Consider the following 14562-nt stretch of genomic DNA (forward strand, 5'->3'; position numbering starts at 1 on the left):
CCCGAGCGGCCGGGAGCTGCTCCGGCCCCACGGCGCGGCGCTGTCACGCCAGCCCCCGGCGCCCAAACTTGCTGGGTGTTCCCTAGGAGCCCGCTCGCGGACGCTGGGCGCCCGGAGTTCCTGCAACTTTGATTTGCAAATCGACTTCCCCTTGAAGCGCTCGGAGGCATTTCCTGTGCTGCCCCGGAGCCCTCGCCCAGCTCGGAATCCCTCGTTCCCGGCTCGAAGATGGCAAGGCTCTGAGCGCGGACCCCAAGAAGCGCCAGCCCCCTCCTCTTTGTGTTAATTTCCGTGCGCCGGCCCAGACAGGCGCCCTTAGTTTCGAATCCTGGAGACCTCGGGGAGGGGGGTGGGGGGGCGGTAGAATCATGCCGCCACTCCCACCCTCAAGCCGGGCACCTAACAGGTCCTTCAGCAGATTGCCGGATGGTGGGTAATGGACAGTAACGAAGCGCACCTGGAGAGCAGATCCCTGCCCAAGTGCCCTGTCGTTCCAGTTATTGGTGCTGAGGTGCAGAGCAGGGGTGTCCGCTGTTGGGAGCTGCCCTCCCGCGTGGCGTGCGGCCCAGCAGGGCACCCTTGGGGGCGCGCGGAACTGAGACTCGAGCGTGGCGCTGCCCTAACGGGGGCTCTGTGCCCCCCACAGGTCCTCAGCCAGTTTTCCAGGCCGTGGAAAATTTTACTGAGAAATGGCCTTGACCCCCGAGGAAAACAGGGCTTTTTGCCTTCCTGCTACCATTTACTTGGATGTCAGCTGCCTGGCCGTCGTTGCTGGTCCCATCATGGGGTACCTTCTTCCCTCTTTTTCTTCCTCCCAGAAGCCCAAGTCCACATGGGGGCAGGGTNCGGGTAATAGTAATGTTTTGGGAAGTTGGAGAAAGTCTGTGGAAACTTGGGACTGGATTTTATCTTTTGCTTCACGCTGCCCAAGCGGATCCTAAATTGTGTATGAGGTTGAAAAACTCCCTAAGGAGACACTCGACCATTCAACTGTTTAGGTGAATTAAATGTACTTCTTTTCTTTTCTTTTTTTTTTTTTTTCATTTTTTTCAGTAACTCCCTAACCTGGTGGGAGTGAGCTTCCAGATCTGAAAAGAGTACAGTGATTGTCAGGAGGGTGGGGATACACAGAGAAGGCTCAGGGCGGTGATTTCGGTTGCTTAAACCATGGCCTTTCTCTTTGACGTAAATAATGGAAGTCTGCGATTGTGTTCTTACAGCCCCCGCATCAGTTCCGTGTCTCATGCTCTAGGTTGTTTTCTTGAGAAAGGTGCTTGGGTCACCATCACTCAGGACAGTCAAGGAACAGAAAATGGGTGGGTATGGGGAGGGGTAAGTTTAAATACCCAGCTCATTTAGAGCTTCTCTGCTAACCCATGGCTGAGACACTGACTTAGCAAAGCCTTCACCCAGATATGAAGGGTAAATTATTCTGGGGTGCTTAGTATATATGTGTTTAATGTCACCAGAGGCATTGTGTTGACAGGTAAGCTAAATTCCCTTCTATTCCTTTTTATCCAGTTGACCTTGCAGGAGGAGGCTTTCTTGCCCCCCTGAGGATTTGCTATTTCCACCTGCAGGAGAGAAAATTCAGGAGAGTGTCATGTAAGCTTTTTGCCCCTCTGGACACTAGAAGGCAGATGGCAAAATGCGCTTGCCTGTGTGTGGTGCTGCATTCATTTGTGAGTTCCTTGCTTTCCTTTAATGAGGTGCTGGCTGCTCTCAGACAAGTGAAGGTTTGGCGACAGCCAGGGTCCCCATGTGGATTTACTTTTTCTAAAGCGGATTTTCGCTTGGCTTAAAACACAAAATCTCTTTCTGTGCACTTTGTTTCACTTGCCACAGCCTTGAGTCTTTCATGAATATGCAAATGAGCTGTCTTAATGACCCTCAGCTTGTTAAGGTGTCACCGGGGTGGCACCAGGCCCTTATTTCTGGGAGGGTTTTTTGGCAGGGGAAAGGGGGTGACTCCTCTGGGCTTTGTTCTGCTTCTGTCTGAACTGGCCATACCTGCGGATTGTCAGCAGTTTAAAAACAGTATCCCCTCACGCAGGATGAGACAGTAGAGGAATTTGGTGCCAACCCCTTTAATGGAGCTGTGGATAACATTACCTCTGGTTTTAGGCAGCTGGGAGGGAGCAGCCACTCTCTGTCTATAAGATTGTTAGTCTGGACCATAGCCCCCTTCTCAGGCCCTTTTTGTTCTGTCTAGTTTGGAGGCAACTTTATGCAGAAGAGTATAGTGGTGGTAGGCAGTTGTCATAATCAGTGACCTGTCAGCGCCAAGAAAGTCCATTGTCCCATTAAAGCAGGGCTCTTAATAGGCCCTGGGGTTGGTCTGAGGCAGTCGGTGGTCATTGTGGTCTCTGTGATCTGTCCTGACATTCTGCGTTTGTACAGAGATTCTGATTCCTTTGAGGCAGATGTTGGCTGGGTTCATCTAGACTCACTCTTTATTTCTCTACACCTTGGTCTTTTAGGAGAATGATTGCTGTTATTATCTAGTTAATATTTGAGAGCCCAGATTGTGTGAGAGGCTGGCGGTGCATAATAAACACCATTTATCAAAATTCAGGGAAATTGCCAGAGTTCATTAATGTTTTAATAATATTTGGTATTTGCATAATGTCTCTGCCAGCTCTTTTGTTATCTTCATTCCCTGGCGAGGTGGGATGGAGACTAGTTGTGTCCCCATTGAACAGATGCAGAACAGGGGGTATGCAGGAACTATAGAAGTCAGGAAGGAGCCGAGCGGTCACTTACCCTACGGTCCATATGGCGGATACAATGACATAGTTACTAGAATAGCTCTCTGATTGCCTTCTCAGTGCCAGGAACTTCACACAGTCCTAGGAGTGGGTATTGCTTTCCCATTACACAGATGAGGATATTGAAATTTCCTGGGGTTAAGACTCATCCAGGCTCTCACGGCTAATACGTGGTACGGATGATGCTCAAACTCACAGTAGCCTGCCTCTAATAAGACATGTTCCTCTTCTCCTGCTTGAGAAACTATTAAGAATAAACGCATTAAGTGCAGAGTACAGGCTTCGTTAAAAAAAAATGACTACCTCTTCTTTTAGGATTTTGTTTCTGATTTCAGCTATGGAGTTAGGGTGAGCCAAACAGCATCGGAGCTGATTTCTGGAACAGTCTGAGTTCAGGTATTTGATTCCATAATAAACTCACTTGTTTGAATTTCTGGTTGACAAAATAATGGCCGTTATAATAAAACGTTAAAATCTGTAGTTCTGGGCCCCGTTTTAACCTGCCTCTCTGATAGCGGGGTGGTTGGTCTTAGATTTTTCATCTATTAAACATGGATAACAGTAATGTATCATTTCTGAATTGCATGTGAGTGTGAAGTCACTTTGTAAACTGAAAACGAATGTATACGTTCCTTATTATGCATTTTATTATTTATTTAAAGAAATGGGCATTATTCAGAAATCTAGTGAACTTGACCTGAAATTATTTCTGCAGGTTGGTGTCAGAAAGAACTAGGGAGTAGAATCAGAGGCAGCCTAGGAGAATATAGGTTCTGGCTATAGAAGGCATGATTAATTCTAACACGCCCTGCCATTTTTCAAGTTCATACCATGCTCTGGCCATTGTGCTAACTATTTTGCATGAATCCATTAATTTGTGTAATTTTCTTCCAAAAACTTTGTGAGGGTAAATATTATCATGCTTGTGCCTTTAACAAATACTTAACTGGTTGTTGAACTGCTTGCCAAACAGGATGTGGGGTCTTGAGGGTAGCGTAGTGAGCAGAGACTTTGAGAAATTCATATGGGCCCTTGCAGACCCCCTTACTCTTCTCCTTTGCCCACCACCTCGAGGAAAGTAGTTTGCTGGCTCTTGTCTCCTTTTAGGTCCGTAAATACGTTGTAGCCGCCTGAGAATCCTACAGCATAGTGCTTCCGAGTTGCTGCCGGATCTAGCGTAGGTTTAAGCACTTTCCGCGTCTTCAGAGTAGCCCATTTTGAAGCCCCATCTTTCCAGTGTTTGAATGTCATTTTTCTCCTAATGAATCTATCCAGCAGTATTTGCTGCGGGAATTTATTCTGCCATTGCTTGGTGGGCCTCCAAATCTCGGTAAGTCCCTTGCACTTCTAGTCACTAATATGCTATATCTGTGTGATGGTCAGGATCATATCTGAAGTCTGCTCTGGTGCTGAAAGTGTTATGCATCTAGAGCAGGGAGATCACCATTTATTTTGGCCGCTCGTTGGGGTTGGTTTCAGTTCTCCCTCTATGGTTCTGGGCACTGTGGACCTTCATCCTTGACAGAGGAGCCCTAGGACTGTTGATCATTTCTGGTTCCTCCCATGATGCCTTGTTCTGCTAGCCATTGGATTAATGCATTGCTCATGATTAGACTGGACCCCTTATGTTTACACAGAAATATTGGATTCTCTCTTGTTAAACCGAGAACTTGTCATTGAATATTAGCTCTTTAGAGTCTCCCGCAGCTTTTTTTTTTTTTTTTTTTTTAAACAATTTGGAATCTTTGGTCCCCTTTCAGACCTATTGAATCAGAATCCCTGGAGATCCCTAAACTGTCTGATCAGCACTCTGACATCCTGTCCTGTGTTAGGCCTGATGCCACTCATTTCCCATCCACCAGAGCTGCCCCTATGCACAGTGAACATGATCCCGCTTGACTGTGGAGGCTAGACCCAGGCTGCTGAGCCTAATGAGTGGATATCGCCTCCTGGTTCTTGGAGATGGAGTCTTTCCACTTGGGACAGAGGCAGGGAGGCCTGGAGATAGAGACGATTAGGGTGTTCACTCTGCATGAGATGTTGTAATAGGGCTTCCCATCATTGTATCATTGAATCTCCACCATAACCCTTTTTAAACTTTTTTTTTCATGTTTTATTTATTTCTGAGAGAGAGAGAGAGAGAGAGACAGCATGAGCAGGGGAGGGGCAGAGAAGGGGAGACACAGAATCCGAAATAGGCTCCAGGCTCTGAGCTGTCAGCACAGAGTCTGACGCGGGGCTCAAACCCACGAACTGTGAGATCATGACCTGAGCTGAAGTCGGACCCTTTACCGGAAGAGCCACCCAGGCGCCCCTCCACCATAACCCTTTGACGTCAAGAACTACGGGGGAAAATTTGGGAACTTCCCAAGTTCACCAAGAAGGAAGTGGTGGAGTTGGGACTTCACTGGGGTCGGGCTGCTGCAAAACCCTTGCTTTTGACAAAGACACTACTCAATGGTCAGAAGTGGGAGGAGAGCTGGGTGCTGGCTCCGACTCTTCCAGTGATTTGCTGTGTGACTTTGGGTAAGTCACTTAGATTCTGAGCCTCAGTTTCTGAATATGTAAACTGGGGCTAATAATTATAGCTATCTCCTGTGTTCAGGTGCCTTCAGTTCTAGATCTGAAAACTTTTGTGCAGGACATTTCTGAATCTGGTACCGGCTCTGTTTCGTACTGTGTAGTGTGTGAGTTTCCCTGAATAAGTCTCCTAACCTTTCTGGAACCTCTTTTTACTCCTTTCCCAATTATATAATATACAAGGAATAAACTAAAATCATCCCCAATTCAAATCACTATTAATATTTTGACATGCATTTTTCCCCTTAGACATCTATGTTTCTACACATGCTTATACCCACACATGCTTACATGCACTTCGTTTTGTATCCTATGGATACATGATTTCTTCTGGTAAATTTATCCATATTCTGTCATCTACCACACTTTAAAAAAAATGTTTGCTTTCTTTTTATTTTGACAGAGAGCAAGCAGGAGAGGGGCAGAGAGAGAGAGAGAGAGAATCCCAAGCACGCTTTGTGCCATCAGTGCAGAGTCCGATGCAGGGCTTGAACTCACGAACATGAGATCATGACCTGAGCCAAAGTCAAGAGTCTGTGCTTAACCGACTGAGCCACCCAGACGCCCCGACCACACTTTAGAAAATGAAGTTTACTGTAAGCCTAAAACAGCTCTTAAAACAATAAAGCTAAATATACCTTGAAAAGTAAAACTAAATAAAAAACTGGGTAGGCATAAAAATAAATAAATAAATAAATAGAGCCTTCAAAAAAAAAAAAAGAAAAAGAAAATGAAGTTCTAAACTAAAACCTGTGGACAAATGTACTCCTAGTTTCTTTCATTCATCTTTCATTCCAGAAAGAGATACTGTTCGAGACCTTAAAGCACATTTTGTGATTCAGTAATTGGGGACGTTGAACCTTTAACTTTGACGATTTGTGAGGATTTTACCTGCCTTTCACTGCCATCTCCTATCTGTGTGTTTGCGTGTTCGGTGTGATCACAGAATACTACTCGTGTTTCTCACTTCCTTCCTTTGCTTTGACTGTTTTCTCTATGATATTTCTTAATCTAGGTCCATGGAAGTCATAACAGAATCTTTGAACTTGAATGGAAAAAATTACATCTTTATTTTCATTCATCTCTAACTGATATATAGCGTTTTCTTCCATTATGAAAGTAGGTAATAGATTATAGTAGTATAAGCAGTACCTATGTTTTTTCCTTTTCTTGTCAATAGAAATCAGATATGTTCATTTCACATTATAATTGTTGCAGATATCTCAAAAAATTGTTTATCGCTGCTTTGAAATTATGGTGTTTCCTACTTGCTGCAAGGTTTTATTTAATGCATTAATAAGAATCACATGTACTCTATCACAGATTTACTTTTTAAATGTAGATCTGTGCTTTAACATTGATTTTCTATAGGGGTACTGGGGTGGCTCAGTCGGTTGAGCATCCAGCTCTTGATTTGGGCTTGAGTCGTGATCTTGATGACCTCAGGGTCGTGATATCGAGCTCCAGCATCGAGCTCTACACTGCGCATGGAGCCTGCTTGGGATTCTCCTTCTCCCTCTACCCTCCTGTGTGTGTGTGCTCTTTCTCTCACCCTCCCTCCCTTTCCCTCTGCCCCTCTGCCCTGCTCTGTTCTCTCTCTCCCTCTGGCCCTCTTCCCCACTCGTGCTTTCTCTCTCTCTCAAAAAAGATGTATATATACACACATATATTGATTTTCTTTAAAGCCCTATGTAATTTTATCATTTTCATGCAAGTATACTATTTTTTACAGGGGTCCATAGGCTTCACCAGATTGTCAAGATAATCTATGTCACAGAGACAGTTGAAAGTCTCAGCTTCCGGGGCACCCGGGTGGCTCAATTGGTTAAGCGTCCGACTTCGGCTCAGGTCATGATCTCCCAATTTGTGGGCTCGAGCCCCACGTCGGGCTCTGTGCTGACAGCCAGCTCAGAGCCTGGAGACTGTTTCAGAATCTGTCTCCCTCTCTCTCTGACCCTCCCCTGCTCACATTGTCTCTCTCAGGAATAAATAAAAAACATTAAAAAANCCTGCATGCAAATGGGGGAGGGGCAAGAAGAGGGACACGGAGAGAGTGAGAGAATCATGAGAGAGAATCCCAAGCAGGCTCTATGCTCTTAGTGCAGAGCCTGGCGTGGGGCTCCATCTCAAGAACCTTGAGATCAGGACCTGAGCCAAAATCAAGAGTCCGACACTTAACTGACTGAGCGTCCCAGGTGCCCTGAGAGTCTCAGCTTCTAAGCAATGACACCTTACCTTTGCTCCATTTACCTCTTCTAGCTCCAGCTCCAATGCCCCTTACTCATGAAGCTTTCCTAAAACTCTCCAAGGAGAAAACAATTTACCTTGCCTCCGTGTTCTAACACTTGGTCCCCTTTTATAGCCCTCAGCACGTTCTACCCCATGCTAGGTTAAAGAATCCAAGACATATTTATCTTTGGAGCACTCAGTAGGGTCAGGTAAACAGTAGGCGCTCGCAGAGTGTTAAGTGATTGGATTTCTGTATGAAGCTTCTTATTTCAGCCTCAGTATAAGGAGGGAGCGCTTTCGGAGACTGTCTCTAAGAATTTTCCCTTCTGTAAAGCCATGCTCAGTCATCTTTTCTGGAGTCAAGAAAATCTCAATCTCGTCTTTTGATTTAGTAGGAGAGTTTTTTTCTAGAATCCAAGAAGAGTATCCTTAAGACAGATTGCAGGGCAATTTAAGAAATGTCCCAACTGATTGCTGTAGCTTATTGAACAAAAGCATCCAACAGTGAGTTGTGGGAATGTCCATTTTCCTGTAGACGCTGACTGCACCTCCATGGCCATCTAGGGTAGTGGTCGAACTCCTGCATGCCTGCCTTTGGGGCTTTACAAATTGCAGAGAGGGCATAAGTCCTCCTTCCCAGGAAGGTGCTGCCTCTGCTTAGCAGTCAACCTCCAATGCCTACTCTGGAATCCAGATTCTAGCAATTCTTTATGATAAACGACATTATTTGCCATCCATAATAAGTTACCATTGTGTGGTGCTTTATAGATTACAGTACATACCCATATTTGACGTGGTATACTATCATTCTCTGAACAGTCCTTTGAGAAAGCGTGTGTAGCAAGTATGAGCCCTCATTTACAGGTTGGGGTCTGGAGACTCTGGAAGGTGTTGTGACTTAGTTGTAGAGCAGGACTCAACCCAGATCTCAAGCGTCTTTTGTTACAGCACACGGTCTGCAAAGAGCGCGTGGACGTTTCTACCTTTAGACATCTGTGCGCTGCTGGCGTGAGTCTGTATTCCCAGACAAGGGCAAGGGTAGCAGTTTTCATTCTTCTCTGGGCTTTTCTGCCCTTCCCTTGGGCCAAGGATATATAGCGAGAGAGGCTTGCTGAGATCCGAATGGGTAAGTACGTGCCCCATAGGCGTGCATTCCCCAGGTCTGACTGTTAGGCCCGGCCCAACTGGTTCCTAGGGTCTGTGACAGTGTTCACAAGGGACCTGACTGAATACTTACCAGTTGAGTGATCTGTTTAAGGACGTTCGTAATTATGCTGTTATGTGAGGCTCTGTCTCTAGGAAATAGCTATGTTTGTTTGCATTATTTATCCACTGAGGTGTCTTTTCATAAATGCCCTCTGCACAAGATAAAGAGACAGATAACTAGGTACAGAGTCGCTATGAACAAAGCGAACACGGGGAGCTGTTGTTCAATTTGTCTTTTTTTTTTTTTTTTTTTTTTTCCTGAACACAAGGAGACATGATTACTGTTGGGGAGTTAAGTCAGCAATAGCAGGTGGTGTAAGTTTTGTTGAGATTTTTGTTTCTCCTAACTAGTGTTTGAATATCTATAGTGAGTATTGAATGGTGGAAACATCCATTGATAAATTCATTCAATGGATGCGGGAGTGCTGACCATGTACTAGTGTTAATTAGCGTAGTGCTGTTTCTATGTAAGTGCACAGAGTGGTAAGAGAAGCGAGGTCACTGCCTCCGAGGGACGAATGTTCTCTGGGGAATTCAACAAGATTTAAGCATGCAAATAAATAGGGATGTGCGCTATTCGAAGAGGCACAGGATGGTAAGACTGAGGGTAGGATGGAATGAAGAGTCGTAGAGAAGACCTTTGTGAAACAGACAAAGGTCTGCTTGGAAAGATAAGAAGAAATGGAAAGATAAGAAGGAGCCGACCATCCAAAGGAAGACGCTTTGAAGGAGTATTCTAGGTAAACAGAACAGCCCGCGCAGAGACCTTAGGTGGCGGTAAATTTGAAAGCAGTTTTCAAAGCTGCTTAAATTATAGCAAGTCTGATTTGGCCTCTGCAAGGAGGAATGAATGGTCTCCCTTAGGTCTGAGGTGGAAGGAATGGGCTTCGGGCCTTGGAATGTAGGGAACTTCCTGCAAGTAGAGAGGTTTTTTCCTGGCGGACCGCCCTTTGGCTAGGCACTTGCTCAGGGTATTCAGGGATTAGGGGGAGGGGGTAGACAGTGTCTACAGTGTAGACAGGTTGGTTACAGGTTCTCAAAAGGCCCTTTGTAGTCTTGCGGTTCTCTGATTTCACCTCCGATAGCCCTGGGCTAGAAACAGAGAGTCCTATATGAGTTGATTTATGGGTCCAACTTCAGGGCTAATAATAAGCCCTTCTTGGTATCTAGTCCTCCACCGTTTACAAAATACTTGCATATGCACAATCTCATTTTGACTGCTCACAGCAGCCCTCAGAGGTAGGTGTTTTTTGGTGGTTATTTTAACGTAGGAAGAAACCCGTGGTCGAGAGAAGTGACCCACAGCCATCAAATGGTTCAGGTGGGACCGAAGGACCCAGCGCCTCGGCAGCTCACCCCCAGATTCTTTGTATTATGCTACTTCTGAAAACCTTTTCCCCTGCCCCCACCCCATTGTGTCTCAGGATGTGGAGGGGGCTAGGGTTTCTGCCCCAGGGAGGCCCTGGAGGGCCCGGAGGAGGAACCCAGCCAACCGACTGGGAGGCTGCACGTGCCTGTTACCGGTATTCAGCTTGTAAGCACTTTCTAGGCTGCTTCAAGATCACCCTGTTAGCAGCCACAGCTGTTCTTCATAGCAGCTGCTTGTGCGGATTGGGTCGTGATTAATAAAGGAAACTCAACAGTTTGTTCTTTCAACTGCGCCCTTGGTGTGCACAGCCTGCTCGCAGACAGGCTCTGTTTCAGATTCGGAACAACGCAGTCCTAATGGTGCCCGGTGCCCGAGGGACCCCTAACCCTGCCGTGAGAAGGGGTGGTCCCTCCAGGCAGGGCCGCTGGGACTTTGGACCAGCTGGTCCTTGGTGTCTGAATCAGGGATGCTAGAGAGCAGTGATGCACTGGCATATGGATCGCGCTCACCTCTTATCTCAGGTGGTGGGGGTGGTACTGCCGCTAAGTGCCCGCCTGGCCCGTCGTTCCTGGGCTATGAGCCTCCCGTGTTGAAGCAGGTTGCCGGCCCCGCTCCCAGAGCTTTTCCTAAAGTAGGTCCGGGATCCAGCCTGCGAATCGGCATTTCTGCTAAGTTTCCGGGCGATGCACCTGCTGCTGGTCTAGAGTCCACGCTTCCAGAACCAACGCCGGGTTGGAGCCGGGACTGGTCGGACTTTGGAAGTTTTAAGACACCCGATGATGGATGTGGATTTTTGGCCGAAATCTCTCGAGTTTTAAATATGGAGACTAAAATCAAATATTAAAGGAACATCATGTGCTTTAAAACTGGAGGTCAGATAGTACACCGTGGCTGCCAGAGTCGCACCTCTGATCTGAATACTTTCAGAGGAATGCATGTGCTGTCTGCTCTGGAAACTGAGGCCCAGGGAGGGGCAGTCGTTCATCCATGGCCTATAGCTAGTTTGGCAGCAGAATCTGGACTAGTCTACCTTCTGTGTGTGTGTGTGTGTGTGTGTGTGTGTGTGTGTGTGTGTGTTGGTGTTAGTCCCATCCAGCATATTGTCTCCCAAATAAATTTTCCCTTTGAGTGGAAGCACTGTATAACTTTGAAAATAATAATCACAGTGAAATAATTTTTTACCCAGTTCCAGGCACGATTCTAAACACTTTATACTTCATCTGTGTCAACTCAGTCCTAACCACAGCCCTATGAAGAAAGGTTATTCTTCCCATTCTTACTTCCTGATGAGCATTCCAAAGTACAGAGAGGTTGAATATTTGTCTAGTGTCACAGAGTTCCTGGTGGAGTCGGGATTGGAACCCCAGAAATCTAGCTTCAGGCAGAGAGCAGCAAATCATTAAGAACCTTCTTTTGTACTTCATTAAACAAACAGAAAACACTTTCCTCCTGCAAAATGGAAATCACTGATGGAATATTACAGTTTTAACTAATGATGCTAGGAAACTTAGAAATTAGCTGGCCCGAGTCCCTCCCTCCTCCGTTTTACCAAAGTGGAAATGGAGACCCAGAAAGGAGAGGGGCCTTAATCATCTTGAACACGGATTTTACTTTTGGGCAGAGTGGAGGTCAGGTAAGTGTCCAGCAGGTGACTGGTTCCTGAGAAAGGTGCTTGCCCCGGAGACGGGTCACTCAGTAGCCTTTGCTCCCGAGGAAGGGTCTGCCTGGGTTTGAAGGGGAGGCAAGGCAGTGAGAGGCAGGGAGCATCCCCTTGCCCCAGAGCCGCCTTGTGTTGTTTGAAGGTCTCTTAATTGCTATTAGAGGAAGGATGCTGAATAAATAACCTCCTGGGCACAGAGTATTTCTGGTCTGTCATGTTTACCTCTGTCTTTTGATTGTTCCTTGTCTCTCCCCGTCCAGTGTCTTTCCTGGGGAGTGTGTCGTTTTCTCACACCCGTGCCATTTCCACAGCTGTGAGCCTCACGGTAAACACGTTCATCTCTGCACACCCTGTGTGTATAGTTAGGGAGGACTCTGGGCCAGCCTGTCTTGGGAGGGGCTCTGTGGGCGAGGACGCCATCTTGGGAGCTAAAGGAGAACCGCCAGCTACCGGCCCCTCCCGCTGCCGGGCTGGGGGCTCAGAGCCTCAGGAGGATTTAGAGAGTTGTAATAGGATTCAGAGAATTACAGACAAGTTAAGCCAGTGGGGACCTTCCTGAGATCAGTTCACCCACCCCAGCATTTTACTGGCGGGGAAGTTTCACCCCATGGTGGACAATGACTTGCTCAAGGTCTGAATGGTGGTGGTTGGGAAATCTATCCCAGCTGCTGGACACGGATTGTTCCAAGTGCTTTATAATGATGAACCCCTTTAATCCTCACGGCAGTCTTGCAATGAGGGTCCCGTTCTGTTGCCACTCTGCTGATAAGGAACCCAGGGCAGGTTAAGTCACTTGCACAAGCTGGCCGTGGGGGCCCCATTCCAACCCAGGAACCCGGCTCCTTCTCTCCTTGCACCTCTCCAGAGCACAAGTAGCCTTGCTTTCCCAGGCTCTGTGTTGATTGCTGGTATCTAAACGTGAGGTGGTGCCAAACTCTGAGGGGAGGGTGGGAGGCAGAGTGTGGTGGGCAAGGTGGATAAGATGGGGATTGTGTTACCCTGCAAGCCAGTGGCTCATATGGTTCTTCCGGTTCCTGGTCCAGAGTCTTGTCCTTCCGTCATTAGGCCCTTCCTTGGCAACAGTCAGGGCAAACATTCCTTTGAGGCCTGTGGTTTATGTTTATTGAAAGTCGTTTGTATTACATCGCATCTTCTCCACAGTCTCTTGGTTTAGAAAGAAAGAAGGTGTGTCCCAGCTGAGTGATTGATTTAAAGCTGCATAAAGGTCAACTGGGCCCTTGATACTAAGTAAATTAGGGCAGTTTTATGAAGGCTTTTTCCTCTCTCTCTCTCTCTTCCAATTCCACCCCCCCCCCCAGTGGGTTTTGTTCCAGATTTAGAGCACTTAATTAGGACATCGTTAATGTAGTCTATCGTTGTGGGGAGAATGGGGAGCAGAGCTCTTTTCAGGGAAAGGCAGAGGCCAAAGGTACTCTCGACAAAGTTACTTTGGAATCAAAATTTATAAATGGAATTGGATTTTATGTGACCCAAGGCATCTGCCTCTTCAGCGCTGTGACTGTTTTTGAAACGTGAATGATTATTTGTTCCAGTAAATCACCCTGCCCAGTTTCCCTGCTTTGTAAGGGCAGGGGTTTGTACACTGACTTGTCCTTAGCATTGACATCGTGCCGCAAAGGTCAGTCATGGGGATGAAACAACTTCTTGAGATTTTGGTGCTCATGATATAGGAGGTTGGAATTAGAATCCTTACAGAAGCTTCATTCTCAACCTACTTACTCATGGTTTTCCACAGTGGACTCTCCGTGGCAATGGAAGTATCCCAGATTGGTGAACCCATCTGCACAATGTAGCAACTCATGGGAGAGGATTTTTTTTTTTTTTTGAGAGAGAGAAGGTGCCAGTGAGCTAGGGGAAGAGAGAGAGAGAGAGAGAGAGAGAGAGAATATCCCAGGAGGGGCAGAAGGAGAGAGAGAAAGAAAGAGAGAGGCAGAGAGAGAGAGAAATGGGGCTCATCCGATGTGGGGCTCGTGCTTACCCGTTGTGGAACTTGAACTCACAAACAGTGAGATCATGACCTGAGCCGAAGTCAAATGCTTAATGACTGAGCCACCAAGGCGCCCTGGGAAAGGATTTTATAAGATTTAATTCTTGGGGAAGAGAGGACTGATGGGAAACGATTTTACTCAGTATTTTTGTCGTTCAAGACCAACCGACCCCTGCTCCTGTCTCCTGGATCCCATTCCCTCTGCAGGCTGCTTTGGCTGAGGCTCTAGGGATTATTCCCGCTTCTTTTGTCTGCAGCTACTCCTTTTTATACGTTTGTGCGTCCATTCTCTATTTTTTTTTTCATTGGTGATCTTGGAGGACCTCAGCAACAAGCCCTCTGCCAGGCAGTAGACTTACAGTGCGGAACAAACCTTCGTGTTGTTGACGAAAGTCTTAGGAGCAGATGGACAACGAAAAGAAAATGCACATATTATGATCAAAGTCCTGAAGGGAAAACCAGAACAGAGCAGAGCATACTGCTGTGATTTGTCATGCCTTTTCCAGCTTGACGTTGTTGACCTTTCTCCCGTAAACTCTCTTCCCGTGGCTTCTATGACAACATACTCTTGCCGGTTTTCTCCAGTTTCTCAGCTTTCCACGTAAGGGACAGACTAGAATGGTTTTGTCTCACCCTTGGTGACTGCCTCTGTCTCTTCCCCCCTCACTTTCTCTGACCTGTCTCACAGTGCTTTTTTTTTTTTTTTTTTTTTTTTTTTTTTTTTTCCCCCCCCCCGGTCCCC

General features: G+C 46.7%; 1 protein-coding gene across 1 annotated transcript in view; it reads left to right on the top strand.

The window, feature by feature from the left end:
• MB21D2 (Mab-21 domain containing 2) overlaps positions 1-14562 on the top strand; it is a 117504-nt gene that overhangs the window by 1680 nt on the left and 101262 nt on the right. The gene's annotated exons all lie outside the window — the stretch shown is intronic.

This window comes from Crocuta crocuta, unplaced genomic scaffold (genome assembly GCF_008692635.1).
Source record: "Crocuta crocuta isolate KB4526 unplaced genomic scaffold, BGI_CrCroc_1.0 scaffold70, whole genome shotgun sequence".
Classification (NCBI taxonomy): domain Eukaryota; kingdom Metazoa; phylum Chordata; class Mammalia; order Carnivora; family Hyaenidae; genus Crocuta; species Crocuta crocuta.